We start from the raw sequence: 17610 nt of genomic DNA, 5'->3' as shown, positions 1-17610 counted from the left end.
TCCTTCCTTCCTTCCTTCCTTCCTTCCTTCCTTCCTTCCTTCCTTCCAAGTGGTGACTATGCTTGAGGCATTGCTCAAGATGCAGAAGATATAAAGACAAAACAAAAGTCTCTGCCAAGAAGGAGACGATTTCTTTGGGGAATACATACAGATAATTATGGCAATTTTACAAATGACATGTTGTGAGCTGGAAGAGACTAGAAGTAGAAGATGGCTTATGAGGTTGGTTTTGTAGCACAGAAAATCAGATGTAAGATTTAGTCCTTTTAAAAACATGTATGTGGCTATGCTCACATATACACAGATTTATCCCCCCCCCAAAAAAAACCCAAACCAAAACAACAACAGCAAAATAACATTGGAATCTATCTGGATCCTACCCTTTTAATCCTCCGTTTGTTTTGATCGCAATACAATTTTAATAATGATACACACTTCACCCCCTTCTCTTTTTTTCTTTTGTGTGTGTGAAAGAAATAATGTGAAAAGCAGGCTGCTTCCCACAGTATGGCATAAGTCCCTGCTTAACTTCTTGCCCTTCGTCACCCTCATGTTTGCAGGTGGCTGCAGTTTCAGATTCCATTTGGCTTTCTTGACGGAAGTACTCCTTATGGGCTCCAGTATTTCATGCCAATTACAACTGAAGCTAAAATTTAAATGGAATACCAAACACCAACTACCCTTTCATTTAGAGATTCCCTGATTCCCATAGCCTCTAAATTGGCCATTATAGGGGTCATTAAGGCTGGATGGACTTTTTAGCTCTCTACATCTGAGCCTCCCCTGTCTGTCCCACAGTAAGCTTGAAGTGAATTTGAGTGTGATTAAGTCTGGCCTTTGATCAGCCTTTGTGCCTGAATACAAGAGCTCTGTTATTTTTGTGGACATTTAATCTGAAAAGCTATTTAAAGAAGGAGAAAAAAAAGAGATAAATCTTCATTTGTTGTCATTTTTCTGAATCACTTAACATTATCTTCAAAAACTGTTTATTAAGCTCAGTTTAGTGAAGTGCAGTTTTATTAATTCTAGCTTTTTTCCTCTCTTGTTTGCTTGGGATAAGCACAAACCTCGCTCATTTATTTAAAAATCAATATCATATAAAGAGCAAATTGCCTTTATGTCTTACTCCACAATGTTATGGTACACACAGTATTATTGCAGTAAATGCAGAAATGTTAACTCTGTTTAAATCAAAAGAGAGCCATATAAGTAGTTTGTATACAGCAAACTCAGCAGGCACAGACAGCATTGTAGGCAAGGAAAGCACATTAATAAAGTGATGTGTCATCTAATCATTTTTCTGCAATTGGTTTAAAATTAGACCCAAATCAGCTAGTTGGCACCACTGTTGGTGGTATATATATGTATATACAGAATTTCTAGCAGTTAGTTTTTAGTAGGGTTTTCATTTTTAAGCCAAACTGTTTGCATGTTATTGCCCTTTCTGAACCAGTCAAACTGATCTGCTTGGTATTCTTCCTTCACAGTGCTCCATCTCCCAAATCCCATCTCAATGTGTTTGTATATTATTTTAATCTCCTTGAGGACTGCCTTTGTATCCCTAGTACCTAGGACAGTGCCTGGCATATAACTGACTTCTGGCTTTTTTGTTGATTTATTGAATTTGATTCATTGATTATTTTTTTTTGGTGGGGGGGAGGGAGGGTACCTTAGAGACCATCTAGTTTAATCTTTTTAATTTTACAAGTAAGTCATTAAGAAACAACCAATGAGGAAATCTGGCAATTTGAAACTTATTTTTTGTTAAATAGTTTAACTTTTTTTGAGCCTTGGTAGGTTTCAGGACAAATAAATGTAACACCACTAGAAATCAGTTTGCTGAATCAGTCAATCAGACACCAGGGGAAAAAGTGATTAATTGGGAAGAAATAATGTAGATCCAGCACCTTCATATAACATAATAAAAAAGTCAGAGACATGTCCCAGAAAAGAATGGATGCTTTAGGCTGTTCAGCTGAAGGTTGATTTGGAGAGCAAACCAAGTAGAATGGGAAAAGTATGAGTGCTTTGCTAGCTATTTAAAGGCTAGAAAGATTTAGCTGTTAACGTCTATTTAACCTGTTTAGCCTTTAAAGCTCTACACAATCTGGTTCCGACCTATCTTTCCAGCCTCACTGGAGAGTGATTACCATCATCACCACACACACACACACACACACACACACAAGTATACAGCCAAAATTGTTTTTTTTTTCTCTTTTCCTTATACACACAAGTATGCCACCTGTCTCCGTGCCTTTGAAAAGGCCATCTCGTATGTCTGGAATGCATTCCATCATTCCCTCTGTCTCATCAAGTCCCTCTTTTCCTTTATGAAAGTTGTGGGGGCAGCTAGGCAGCGCAGTGAGTAAAGCACCGGCCCTGGAATCGGGAGGATGCGAGTTCGGTTCCGGCCTCAGACACTTAACTCCCACACAAAAATACTAGCCATGTAACCTTGGGCAAGTTACTTAACCTCAATTGCCCTCCAAAAGGCAAAAAAAAAAAAAAGTTGTGGCAAATTCAAATAGAAATGAGGACCACTAATCTATGCACTGGTGTCCCCATTACAACATAAGCTCTATGTGAGTAAAGATTGTTTCATTCTTTGAACCTGTATCCTAGCACCTAACAGTGCCTGACACAAATGCTTCGAATGCTCTTTTTTGGCTTTTTTGGAGGGGGGAAGGTAGGGCAATTGGGATTTAGTGACTTGCCCCAAGGTCACATGGCTAGCTTTGTGTTAAGTTTCTGAGGCTGGATTTGAACTCAGGTCCTCCTGACTCCAGGGCCAGTGCTCCATTCACTGTGCCACCTAGACGCCCCACTTAGTATACTTATTGATTAATTAATAGTATGAATTTCATCCAGATAGTGTTTAACAAAATAATATTAATGACAATATGTAAATGATACTTTGACCTGCTTGAAACAAGTGAAAATGGATCAGAGAATTATTTCATGAATGGAAAATTCCACTTATCATGGGATCATAGCTCTAGATCTGGAAGGAACCTCAGAAGCCATCTAGTCTAACCTTGTTTTACATATGAGGAAACTGACACCTGGGGAGATCAAGTGACTTGTCCAAGTTTATACACAAAGTAAACACCAGAAGGGGAATGTGGTCCCTTAGTGTCAGTGTTCCTCCCAAAGCATTATTGGGAAACATCCTTATCCTTAAAATGCTCTCTCTCTCATATGTGTGTATCTGTATATATATAAATTATTTTATGTTCAAAAAGTGAAGAAAATATATAATTTTAAATGATTATTAATATTTTAAAATACAAGTAGAACTGTTTTGATTTTTGGGAATATATAATTTCCTAGTCCTGGGAGCTATTCTTCCCCACCGTGCTTTTCACAGATCATCTTAGAGCACAGATCTGCAGCCAGTGACCAGAGATAAGTTTAATTAGAGTTTGCAGGAGGAAGTGAAATTTTAGGATATGACCCAAGACTTCAAAAAATAATGGGAATGCTGTACTGGCCACTAAAATTGTTTGTCCTTCAGGCCAATCCTTGAATTTTAGTGGCATATGAAAGAGGTATAAGTGGAGAAAAGAGTGACAAGTGAGAAATGGATTACAAGTGGACCTTATGGTGAATGATTAGACATTTTGTAGAGACAGCCAGAGGGCAAATTAAACTGTCATGAGGGGAAATAACTATTATATACTAGACTTATCTTACATAAACCTCTTTAGACTCAGTTTTCCCATCTGTAACCTAACCTTTCACATTCATTCCAGTTCTAGATCAACGGTCCTATGATCTCTAATCTTTATAGCACAGGAGAAAATATGTTTAGTAGTGAGAATGAGGAAGTAAGACTTTTCTTATACCTGTGGAGCAGTGGAATCTTACCAAGATAAGCTAGGAAGATTATTCCTTGGCTGCATTTAAGGAGTGAATTGATCCCTTATCTATCTTTCTATAATAATAGTAGATACAAGGGACAAGAGTGGGGGACAACCTAAGATTAGGTAAGCTATCAAGAGGTATTTTAGGCTAATTATTCTAGGCTACATGGATAATGCTAACTTCATGTCATTATAGTATAATGAAAATGTAGGATAGAGATCATTCATTTCAGCTCAAACCACTTAGTCCCCAACTCCTCACTGATTACTATTGTACAGTTAGGTTATAGGTGATGAAATGAATATAATTATTATTTTAGAAGTAATTTACATCCAACATTCACAGAATGGAAAGGCAGCATGGCACTCTGTATAGAGGGTCAGCTTTGGAGTCAAGAAGACCTGGCTTGAAGAATTTCACTGATTTCTATTAATTGTATGACTAAGGGCAAGTTCTTAAGTTCTCAGAACCCCAGGGAGCTGCTTCCTAAGTGTGAAAGCTACTCCTGAGTTTCAGTCTACAAAATCCTCCATGAAATCAAGTTCTGGATTTTAAAAGACATTTACTAAGAATTGACTGTGTATGAGAGACTATTTGAGAAAGTGGGGGGGGGGAAATGTAAAGTTTCTCTAAGATATTCTCTGCTCATAGTAGAGTTGAGTGATGCAATGTATAGATTAGTAGGAGGATATAACATATACATAGATGAATGCAATTAAAACCAATGTGTAAATCTAGAAGAGAGAAAGAAACAAAGATTGTGTGAGGGTCAAGGGAAGAAAATTTGTTCCTTTCTAGAAAGGAGCTTTTGGTAAGACATCCTGAAGGAGGTGATATGATGGGTTGATATTAAAAAATGGTTATGGGAGGAGGATATTCCAACTAGAGAGCAATCTGAGCAGAGGTATGGGTGGAGTAAACAGCAAGATATGTGTGGAACACGAAAAGCTTCTATCTATGGGGAAAAAAAGTAATGGGAGAGAAGAGATTTGGCCATATGAGCCCTAACATTCCTGCCCTCTAAATCTAATCATCAATCTCCAAGCAGGGCAATTTATGGGATGGAACAAGAGAGAAGGAAGGAAATATAGAACACCCCCAAATTATGGAGTGCCTCGAAGAATCTGGAATTTATATAGTAGGCTACAGAGATCTGAACGGAAGAATAGAAATATCACACATAACAAAGCTGGCTAGCAGTAGTGCAAAGAATAATTTGGAGAAGGGAAAAAATGGAGACAAGACTCTCTATTAGGAGGCTCTTAGAATAATTTAGTTGAGTGGTAATAATGACCTTTACTAAATGGGGGAAAAGAAAGGGACCCAAATGTGAGTTATATTATGGCTGTCGAATTGGCAGTTTTTGGTAATGAGCATAATGACAATGAGTATTTGGTAATGATTTGAGGTATGATTTGGTAATGATTGTGAAAGAAAAGGAACAATAAAAGAACAGTAAAGGGTTGAATCTGGGCAACTGGGTGAGTAGTGACATACCCCCAAAAACAGTCATGCCAGAAGGAGGAGCGAGTATTAAGGCAGAGAATTTTAATTTTGGATGTGTTAGATTTGAAGTGACAATGAGATCCTTCAGAAGATAAATATCTGGAACTTTGCAAAGATCTCAGTGGTGAAGATGAGATATGGAAGTCACCCAAAGAGAAGCAATAGATTGCCAAGGAAAGATTACAATGAGGGATAAGGACAGAACCCTGGGGAACATTGCCTTAAAGCATATGGAAGAAGAGCCTAGAGATATGATGAAACTTCAGAATGTCCAGGATTAAATCACATGAATGTAAATTCATGTTTTGCTGACTCCAAACCCTATATTTTATTTACTGCATCATTTAACAGCCTCCCTACAAATAGTGGGAAAATATGTGGTGAGTATAAATTAGCTAGGGCACAAGAAGTAGTGGCAATTGGGGTGGCTAGGTGATGCAGTGAACAGAGCAACAGACCTGGGGTCAGGAGGACCTGAGTTCAAATATGGCCTCAGACACTTAACACAAAACCTAGGCATGTGACCTCGGGCAAGTCACTTAACCCCAATCGCCCTCCAAAGAGCAAAAGAAAAAGAAGTGGTGGGAATGACATCCTTGAGGAGTAGATGATATGGATGACTAGGAAAAATCTGTCCTTTAGTGATTAGCAATAGCAAGGCATGGATAACCCAAGTGTTGCCCTGGTATCAGTGAAATATTAAAAACTAGAGATAAACCTAAGTATTTTGGGTGGATCCTCTATCATATATTTAGAGGAAGAATACAAATTTCATAAGATGAGAAGGCATGGATAGGCTTTGACTGGTAATCTCTGAAGTCACAACACTCATATTGATGGATTTAGGATTCACTGATGTATTGAAGTATAAGGTTTGTTTGTGGGCATACTCTTGAGTAACTGAAAATTTGAAGATCAAATTGTCCCATTTGGAACAATGGATGAAGAAGCTTCTGTTGAGGTCTTAAACTTCTGAGGAGCTAAGGAGTTGGGCCAGAAATGAAAGCTGAGGTTCCAAGGTCCCCTGGAGATTCTCAGCATTATTAGTAGTTGGAAAGTAATTGTAAAAGGGTTAGACTCAACTAGCGGCATAAATAAGAAGAACTAAATGGAGTTTAACTCTTTCTTTTCTACTTTTTGATATTCCCTTGCTTTGCTGAAAATGGGACCTGTGCAATTATTAGAGTGTACAGACTTAATGAGACATACAGTCATTTCTCCCCAAAAAGTAATTTTGCATTTCTACAAACATATTTTTTTTGCCAGGTGGTTTAGGCAGCTAGGGGATATACTAAGATACAATTATTAGCTATCTTCAAATGCATTTTGTGACTGAACATACTGCTCATTAAAGGAACTCCACAGAACAATTCAGGTTTTGCTCATCGCATTTTTCTAACAAAAGAAAACATGCTGTTCCTGAAGCCCAGTTACTCCAGTCTGTGGTTGCTACAAAGTTGTTATTTCAAACTTTCTGACAGGTGAATCATAGCTTCTTCTGATATACATTTTTGTTGTTCTTGTCTTAGTACCTGGAACATCTCTGTTGCTGGTACATGCACAAATTATTTTATTTATCCAATATATTCCAAATTGTGTCCTTGCCTCCAGGTCTCAGAGCATCTAACAGTTTCTTAAAATATATTCATAATTAAAATTTTTCCAAAATTGCTTAAAACCAAGTTCCCCTGTCACTATTCCCAAACTACCAAATTCTCATTTCAGCAAAACAAAACAAAAACCATAAAAATTTACAACCTGGGCAAGAAGTTGAAATCTATGTAGATAAATCTCAAGAATTGAGAGTAAGGTGTTCTTTTCTAGGATATACAGGAAGGGAACAAGCCTCTTTATCTGACTGGTGCATGTCTTGGAGAGGTATGATTCCAAAGGTTTAACCACATATCCCTAATTCTTCAAAAACACCATTATTTTTGAAGGGGAGTATAGTATTACGTGTCCATCCAAAGCATTTCATATCTATCTTTCCTTGGGTCCTGAAAGTCTGGGACAAGAAAGTCTTGTCTTAAAGGTAATATGGGAAGCTCTTTATGAGCTTTATTATACCTACTGATGGTTCTTCTGTTGAATTGGAAAGAAAAACTTCCCTAACCTCAGGTCATATTAGACAAATTTATGGAGAGAAATAATTACCTCTTCTGTACTTCAGCCTCCTTCCCCAATTCTCCCCCCCCCGACTTTTTTCCCATTTTTGATGGATGATGAGGGAGAGACCTAAAATTTTTAAAAATTATTTTCTCTCAAAAGATTTTATGGAATATAGTGAGAGTATATAAAAGATGAAATAGTCACTTAAAAAAAAAGATATTTTATCACCAAAATGCCTCTATAGACATAGTGTGGATTAGTGAATTGCTTGCTGGATTTGGAGTCAGGAAAACCTGAGTTTGAATCTCCCATCCGGCTTTTGCTAGCTCCATAATCTTGGGTAATGACTTAACTTCTCTTTAGTTCCATTCCCTCATATGCAAGGGATAGGGATTAGACTTCTGATTTGATTGACAAAGGGGACTCCAGGATGAGAATGCTCCTGAGGTCTACTCAACAATATGTAGTATCAGAATCATGTCTAGATTTTCAGCTGAGAGTTTAATTGACTAGAGACTTGCTTAAGGTCATAAGAGTCATTATATGTCTGCAGTGTGACTCAAACCCAGGACACTCTGGCGCTGAGGCCAACTCTGTATCCTTATCTACCATTGCATCTATAAAATGGAGATGATGATAACATCTACATCACAGGATTATTGTGAAGATCAAATGAGATAATAGATATAAAGGGCCTTGGAAGGGACTTAAAGTATAATATAAATATAAATGTAACATCACTCTTACTATCTAAACTGGAGGTGACCCAGCTAGGGGCAGAGACTATTATCTAGAATCTTAGAAATCTCCTGTCAAAGCAAGTCTTTTTACAATTTGGTGACAGGGGTAACAAACCTGCCATGAAAGGAGGCGCTCAAGGAAGATAAGACTTGAATCTGGATTCCGTGCATATGTCATTTGTGACCTTTGTAATGAAATTGCCTGCATCATCCCAACTTATGTCATCTACACTCTTACTATTTTAAATTGTCAAGTGTTGGATATGAATATGAAATTTCCATCCTATCGCAGACATGGATTTGCAAAGCTAGACCTGTGCCTATCTCACATTTCTGGACAGCTGCTTGTCTACCTAAATCAGGGAGTAACTACCAAATTTATATTATACAGTGGCAATATCATGTGTATCATGGCTAATTGTTTGAAATCTGACAGGTTAAGGTAGATGGAGAATATTAAAACAGTCTCCTTTCAGAGAAATTTAGAAGTTCTGTTCTCATCATGACACAAATCTTCGAGCACAGAGTGACCTGATCATGGCAGTTTCCAAAGGGAAAAGAAGCTGAAATTTAGGCAGTCTTTATAATCCAATCACAGAACTTAGATAAGAGTAAGTGGACTTTCTACACATGATAGGAAGCAGTGAGGAAGTCTCTCAATGAGGCTATTTGGTGTCTGCCTTTCAGAGAGGCTCTTTTATTAGGGAGCCTCTATTCATCTTGCTTTCAGTAGAAAATGTCATTATTTTCCAAGAAGACTATAGTATTGCATGCCTATCCTTTATCAGCACTGATATTGATAGCACCTATGCCTTCTATTATATGGCCAGAGAATCCATGCCAGGCAGGCTCTTGGGGTGCTTTAAATCAATTGGCTCCCAGGCTTTCAAGAACACGATGTTTTCTTAGGGGGAGTGGCATTGTCTGCTTCTGTGTTAGCACAGTAATACTGGGAACTGGCTTCCAGGTTCACAGTAATGACTTCTATGCTGAGAAGAAGAAGCTGTTTTTTTGAATGATCATTAGGTTAAACATGCTAACTGGTTTGGAATGGTGGGTCTTAGGACACCAGGATTTAGATCAAGAGCAGAAAAATATATTTCCTTGGAAAAATTTAATCAACTTTAAGTCATTAAGATGTTGATTTAGAGGTATAATTAGTTTGTATGATAAAAAGGAGACAGTATTAAACATCCATTGGAACAGAATAGCAATATTACAAAAACTTTAATAGAGTAAAAAAGGGGAAAATACAATGCTGTGAAGCCATTCCACTCTGAATCTGGAGATGTTTCTTTTTTTCATTAGTAGCATTTTAATTTAATTGAAAATGAAATTGACTTCTTAAAAGTAAAACTTATATTGTACCTTCTGGTGATCATTTCTCTCAATGAGGGGGTCTCTGGATTTTTATTTTTAGGAGTTGGTAAATTTTCTTGTGGAAGATGTATGAGTGCTGAGAATACCAAGAAGACCATTCTATCTGTAAATGCCTTCTTATAGAATGACAGTAACTGGATTATTCAGAAATAGCTTCTGTAGTACATTTTATTCTTTTCCCCATTCAAACAGTCCTGTATAATGTAGAAGTGATGGAACCTTAAAATCACACTAATGCTTTATCACAGGTAATGTAACTCAACTTTCAAGTATTTCATGGGCCAATTATTTTTTCTTTCATGACAGTCTATACTTTGACTCAATTTAAGTGATGCCCTTTCCCCCCTTAACATAGATTCCATAATTTTCCTTTTAACCACTAGGGGTCCATAATTCCCCAATTGCTTAGGTAACTTGAGTGGTATATTATTATTGGAATCAGATTCTGCTATCCTCATTCTGAAGCAGGATCAGTTAAGAGCTGGTTTAATGAACTGAGTTTGGTGAGTTTTTAATAGATTGCAAAGCTCTCTCATTTTATTGGATTACATTTTGTCTGGGTTAAAGAATGGGCTCTATCTGGCAATCAAATATAAATATTTTTCTTGGTCTCTTTTACTCATGATTATTGTCTTTTGTCTTTGTTTATGCCCAATGCCTTCTACTGTGAATTATACCTTGTAGATACTAGTATTGTGACCATAGGTAAGTTGCTTAACTTCTTAGTGCCCCAGGTAACATTAGAATACTATAAAATACAGATCAGTAACTAATCTATATTGTTGGTGAAGTTTTCACATTGGGAACTTCTCTCACTGATGAAATTAGACATCTGTAACAAAAAAGGCAAAAAAGTTAATTGTGTGTGGAATCAGTAATATACTATTTATGTTGTACCATATATATTTTGTATAATATACATACACATATGCATAATCATGTACATATATGCAGACATACATATACATATGTATACACACATGTAATTAGTTTTATATGCTAAATGAACTCAGGTACTTATGAATCACATAAAATAATTTGAAATAAATTTGAATTGTGTGGATATTCTTTCTAATCAAGAGCTTCCTACAATGGGTCATGATCTTTTTTTAAAATTATTTGTAAGAGAATGGTTTTCAATTTAGAATGGCAAGGCCATTTATAAGTGAAAGAAGAGACAGAAACACAGCATAGAATCAGAAATGGCAAAAGAAAACTGTCAGGTGAAAGTTTTGCATCAAGTGGGATAATACAGAATAGATGAAAATTGAATTAGATGAACAGGTATGATTGGGCTAGAGAATGGTATGAATTAATTGTGACAGGTGAAAGAAAAATGACTAAGGAAACAAATGTTTGATCTTCAGAACCTATTGATTTATTAAGCAATGTATGCCAGTTGTTCAACAAACTGGGACCAGGCCCCTTCCTCAGCTTAGGGTTGGACCCCAAACACAGAGGGAAACAGACTTTTATACATTAAAAAAAATCAAACTAAGTCAATTAATTAAAAGGGAACAATGCAACATTAAATAACCTGATTTCAAATTAGAGCAGAAATTAGGGATTTTCCAAGTTGAGAGCTAACAGGTGCAATTCCCTGAATTCAGAAAAAGAGGGATCCCACTCCCCCAAGTACCTATAAACAATCAAAAGAACATGGAAACAATTACTGATTGGTCAGTATGGAGCCAGTTTTCAAATGAAACATATGAGTTGCTTGAGATGTGTGATTGTGAGAAAAATACTTGCATCAATCTTTTGATCTGAGTTTTTAGTCAGTATAAATAATAATAGAGAAAAAATAATCCTATTGTTTTCTTAAAATGTACTATTCCATTTAATTAGAAAAAAATTACTTCATATCTTTGTCTTATTACTTTGTTTAATTCCCCCTCTAGGAGGAAATCATCCCCATATTATACTTTGACCACAAATACAGATTTAAAAATATTTCATATTTGCATCCTTTTATAGTAACTCAGAGATGTTCCAGTATCAATCTATTGATTAATATATTTAGTATTGTATTTACAAGACTTCTTCTCACCTGCCCTGATAATAGAAATCTGCTTTGAAAGGAAAAAGAGAAATGTAATTGTAACAATGTCAAGATTCATCCCCTCAAGGTCACAGTCTGATCTGACATATACCATAAAAAAAGGAAAACTCCCTTAGCTCTGTTTGATTTTAGGCATGAGTGATATCTGATGATAAGTCACAAAGTATCAAAATCAAGTCACAAGGTATCAAAAGCAAGGTTTAGGATTAACCATGTGGGGAAATTTCCTGTACAGAAAGGAAATAATACAATGAGAAAACTGAGTCAAGAGATCTTATCTTCGGCCATGCTAAGGACATCCCCCCAGACTTTTCCCAGGTAGAGACATACATTTTAGCAGTTCTCAGACTGGGGCGCATTTCATTTTCTGCTACTGACTTGTGATAATTTCAGACAACCATTCCTAAAATGAAAATTCAAAACAATAGTAAATTATACTCCCAATAGTTTGTACCTCAAATAGCAAAATTTCACTAATAATGCTTAAAACTTGAATACTATTAATTTTCTCACTTTCCTAACAGTTAAATTTGACTTATCCTTTACTTAGAAATTAAAATTTACCATATTCTGGTGTTTCAGACATAGAGCAAATAACTAATAGTTGACACATATTACTATATTGAAGTTACATCTCTAACCCCCCCTATGCATTTTCATAATTTTTAGAAGATAGTCAAAATTTTTCAAGTGAAAACTGACTCTTTATTCTAATAGACTTATTATTATTATGCTTTAAATCTAGAATCTATTAAGTATTTAATTTTTTCATATCTATTTTATCACATTCTTTCAACAGCTCAATTCATTATCTTACAGAATCCAGATTTTTTAAAAAGTTATTTTTCTAATATCATTTCTAACACAATTTTTTCTCATAGTATTTCACAATGTAAGAAAATTTAGAAACACAATTGCAATATCCACAATATCATGTATTTGAAGCATGAAACAAATATTATTACTAGTCAGTTGATGTCAATACAACTGAATGTGTTTCCAAATCATTCTACATAGAAAATCCTTAATCTTATTTCCTTTGGCATTTTGTAATAATCACAACTAAAATTCAGCATGCAGTTACATTCAACTAATTAAATCATCATCACCATGATTATCATCATCATCATTTATGTAATGTTTGCCATATGTCAGTCAATGGATTAAGTACTTCACAAACATATCACTTAATCCTCATGACCACATTGTGAGGTGGGTATCTTTATTTTCTTCTTTACAGATCAGAAAACTGAGATAAACAGAGATAAGATAACTTCCCTAAGAATACACAGCTAATAAATTTCTGACACTCATTTCCTTGAAATTTTCCAGCATTTTTCCAACACTTCTATTTGAGAACCTGATCTGAGATGAGAAGGAATAAGAGGGTTTCTAAGCTGACAATTTATTCAGCCATTCCCCAATTAATGGTCATCCCTTTGATTTCCAAATCTTTTTTAGCACCAAAAAAATTGCTATAAATATTTGTGCACAAATAGGTTCCACTTCCCTTCTTTTAATCTCTTTGGGATGTTGACCTAGAAGTAGTATTGCTGTGTCAAAAGAAATGAGCAATTTATAGCCCTTTGGGTGTAGTTCCAAGTTGTACAATGGTTGGACAAGTTCACAACTCCACCAACAATGCATTAGTGTCCCAATTTTCCCACATCCTCTATAGCATTTGTCATTTTCCTTTTCTGTCATGTCAGTCAGTCTGATAGATATGAGATGGTATCTGAGTTGTTTTAGTTTGCATTTCTCTAATCAGTAGTAATTTCGAGTATTTGTTTTATGCTACTGTTGATAGCTTTGATTTCTTTTTTTGGAACCTGCTTGTTCATATCCTTGGCCATTTATGAACTGGTGAATAGGTCTTTTTTATATATAAATTTGGCTTAGTTATATATATTTTTGAGGAAAGAGACCTTCACCAGAGAAACTTCCTCTAATTTTTTTTGCCAATTTCCCATTTTCCTTCTAATTTTAGCTACATTAGCTGTATATGTGCAGAAACCCTTTACATTTTATCAAAATTATCTATTTGACTTTCAATAATCCTATTGTTTGCTCACATACTCTTCCCTTATCCATAGGTCTTACAAGTACATTTTTCCATGCCCCCCCCATCTTATCCTTTATGTCAATATATTTTATGCATTTTGACCTTATCTTGGTAAATGGCATAAGATGTTTGTTTATGCCTACTTTCTGCCAAATCTGCCTTCCAGTTTTCTCACCAATTTTTGTTAGATAGTGATTTCTTGTCCTTAAATTTTGGATTTGGGAGTTAGTCGATATTATTATATTAATTTACTGTTGTGTCCTTAATCTATTCCACTGATACACATCCTTTTCTTAGGCAGTACCAGACTGTTTTTGATGATTACTGCTTAGTAATATAGTATAAAATCCTGGACTACTAGGTTACCATGCTTCACATTTTTTTCATTGACTCCCGTAATATTCTTGACCTTTTGTTCTTTCAGATGAATTTTGTTAATATTTTCCTAGCTCTATAAAATAATACTTTGGTAGTTTGATTGGTATTGAACTTAATGAGTAAGCTAACAAACAGAATTATATATTTTTAACATAGGCTCAGCCTACAGAAGTTAATATTTCTCATATTGTTTAGATCTGCCTTTATATGGAAAGTATTGTTGTATTCATACAGTTCCTGGATTTGTGTTGGCAGGTATAACACCAAGTACTTTCTATTGTCTGCAGTTATTTTAAATGGAATTTTTCTTTCTATCTCTTCCTGATGTTTTTTCCTCTTTGTCTATTTTTATTCCTTCACCTTCTTTGTGTGTGTGTGTGTGTGTGTGTGTGTGTGTGTGTGTATTATGGCTATAACTAGAATTTTTAATACAATATTGAATAATAGTGGTGACAATGGACATCCTTGTTTCATTTCTTGTCATATTGGGAAGGCTTCTAGTTTATCCCCATTACAGACACTAGTTTTTGGTATTAGACATATGTTATGTACATTTAAAGAAAGGCTTCATTTATTTTTGTGCTTCCTAATATTTTAATAGCAATGTTGTTGCATTTTGTCAAAAGATTTTTCTGCATATGTTGATATGATAACATGATTTTTGTTGTGTTTGTTATTGATATGGTCAACGATGCTGACAATGTTTACAATATAGAACCAGCCCTGCATTCCTGGTATAAATCCCACTTGATCATAGTGTTTGACCTTTGTGATATATTGCTGTAATCTCCTTGCTGGTGTTTTATTTAAATTTTCACATCACTATTCATTAAGAAAAATGTTATATAGTTTTCTTTTTCTGTTTTTGTTCTCCCTGATTTAAATATAAAAATCACATTTGTATCATAAACACACATTTGGTAGGACTCTTTTTTAACCTTTTCTTCAAGTAGTTTACATAGTATTGTATTTATAGTATTTATATAGTATTCTTTAAGGGTTTAGTAGAATTCACTTGTAAATACATGTAGTCATAGGAATTTTTTCTTAGGGAGCTCATTGATGGTTTATTCAATTTCTTTTTCTAAGATAGGGTCATTTAGGTATTCTGTTTCCTCTTCTGTTAATCTGGGCAGTTTGTATTTTTGTAAATATTCATCCATTTCACTTAAATTATCAGTTTACTGGCATATCATTGGGCAAAATAGCTCCCAATAATTTCTTTATTTAATCTTTTATCTTTGGTCACATTCATACTTTCCCTTTTGATATGAATAATTTGAATTTTTCTTTCTTTTTTGTAATTAAATTAATGAATGGTTTATCTATTTTATTGTTTTGTATGCAAAACAAGCTCCTAGTTTTATTTATTGGTTCAATTTTTAAACTTTCCATGTTTTTAATCATTTGATTTTTTAATTTTTATTTTGGTGCTTAATTGGAGATTTAAAATTTGTTCTTTTCCTATTTTATTTAAAGTTGCTTGCACAATTTATTAATCTGCCCTTTTTTTCTTTTATTGAAGTATCTATTTAGAGAGATGATTTTTCCCAAGTACTACTTTGGTTACTTCCCACAAATTTTGTAATGTTGTCTTGTTGTCATTCTCTTTAATGAAATTATTGAGTATTTCTATGATTTATTCTTTGACCCACTTATTCTTTAGTATTACATTATTTAGTTTTCAATTAGCTTTAATTCCATGCTCCCAGAGTTCTCTGTTAGATGTAATTTTTATTGCATTATGGACTGAAAAGGGTTCATTCAATATTTCTACTTTTCTACATTTGTTTGTGAGATTTTTTGTAATAATACATGGTCAGTTTTTGTGAAAGCAACATGTAGAGCTGAAAGAAAGTTATACTTCTTTCTAATCCCACTCAGCTTTCTCCAGAGTTCTATCATATCTAACTTTTTCAAGATTCTATTCATATCCTTGACTTCTTTTTTATTTATTTTATGGTTTGGTTTATCTAGCCCCAAAACGAGAAAGTTAAGTTCCCTCACCAGCATAGCTTTATTGTCTATTTCCTCCTGTAATTAATTTAACTTTTCCTTTAAGAGTTTGAATGCTATGCAGTTTGTTGCGTATTGATATTACCTCATTGTCTATGGTTCCTTTTCTGCTTATCTATTTTAATTATAGGTCTATTTTTCCTTTTGCTTTTTTTGCTTTTCCTTTGCTTGAGATCATGATTTCTAGTCCTACCTTTTTTATTCTGCTTCAACTCTTTGTTTTCATTCTGTCTGTCTCTCTGTTTTAAGTTCATTTCTTATAAACAGCATATTGTTGAATTCTGTTTTTTTTCTTCATTCTGGAATCAGCTTCCATTTTATGGGTGAGTCCATCCCATTCACATTCTTAATTATGATGATTAACTGTGAATTTCCCTCCATACTATTTTCTTCTGTTTATGCTTCTGTTTTTATTTTGTCTCCCTGTAGTTTCTTTTCATTTTGGCCACTGTACCATTTTCTATGTGATACTTTTCCTTATTTCCTCAAATGCTAGTGCTTAGCCAACTAAAGTACTTCATAATAGTTATTTTATATTTACTTATATTCATTCTATTTGTTTTTATTCTACATATATTGCTTTGAACTTGTGTCCCCATTGGGATGTAAACTCCTAGAGAGAAAGCTTTTTTTTTTTTTCATTCTGTGTATTGCTATCCACAGTACCTAAGACAATGTCATATATAGTAGACATTTAAAAAAGGCTTTTTGATTGATTAATGTCATATAGTTTTGATAAAGAAAGCTTAAATGTGTGGAGAGGTTATAAAACAGAGATTAACAATGAGTACATAAAGGAAGCTACCATTTTAACAATTGCATCATTCTTTGACAAAGAAGTTCATTTGACCTAAAACCAACAGCACTATTTTTGGGTTTCAAGTAGAAAATCATTTCTAATTGCCTTCCAGGAAAGGCTTCTATAAACAGATACCAGTTGGTCGAGTCATGTTAAAGAATTACGTCCAGTATCACACCTATCACAAGCTTAAGATTTTAGGTTTTTATGATGTATGGTTGAAATAGAGCATTTCTGTTAAATACACTGAAAGGCTAATGATTTAATGGTTTGAAGTTCTTCTTACACTGCAGATTTTAATTAAAGATACTTTGCCTTTAGGCTGGTTTATGCTTGTGAAGAATAAATGTGGAAATATACCACATTTAGCAGAGAAGAAAAGGATTATTTTCTGACATACAGGATGATATGTATCTAAAATTATGTCTAAACATAATTGCCACAAAATTTGATCTAGGAATTGTACTGATTGTTATCAAGACTGCCATAAATAAAATTCTATAAACATAGATTTCCAATGCAAACACCCAAGCATTTGTTAAGCACCTACTATATGCAAGGTACTGTGACAGGTGCTGGTAAAGGAGGCAAAAATAGTCTTTGATCTTAGAGAGTTTATATTTAACTGGGAAAAGTATATACTTCCTACGATTATTGGAACAGCTATACATGTATTTTTGTAAAAAAAAAA

The sequence above is a fragment of the Petaurus breviceps genome, unplaced genomic scaffold (genome assembly GCF_028583685.1).
Source record: "Petaurus breviceps papuanus isolate PSGF00001 unplaced genomic scaffold, PetGlider_PUasm1.0 140, whole genome shotgun sequence".
NCBI classification, from domain to species: domain Eukaryota; kingdom Metazoa; phylum Chordata; class Mammalia; order Diprotodontia; family Petauridae; genus Petaurus; species Petaurus breviceps.
This window is presented reverse-complemented; position numbering follows the sequence as displayed.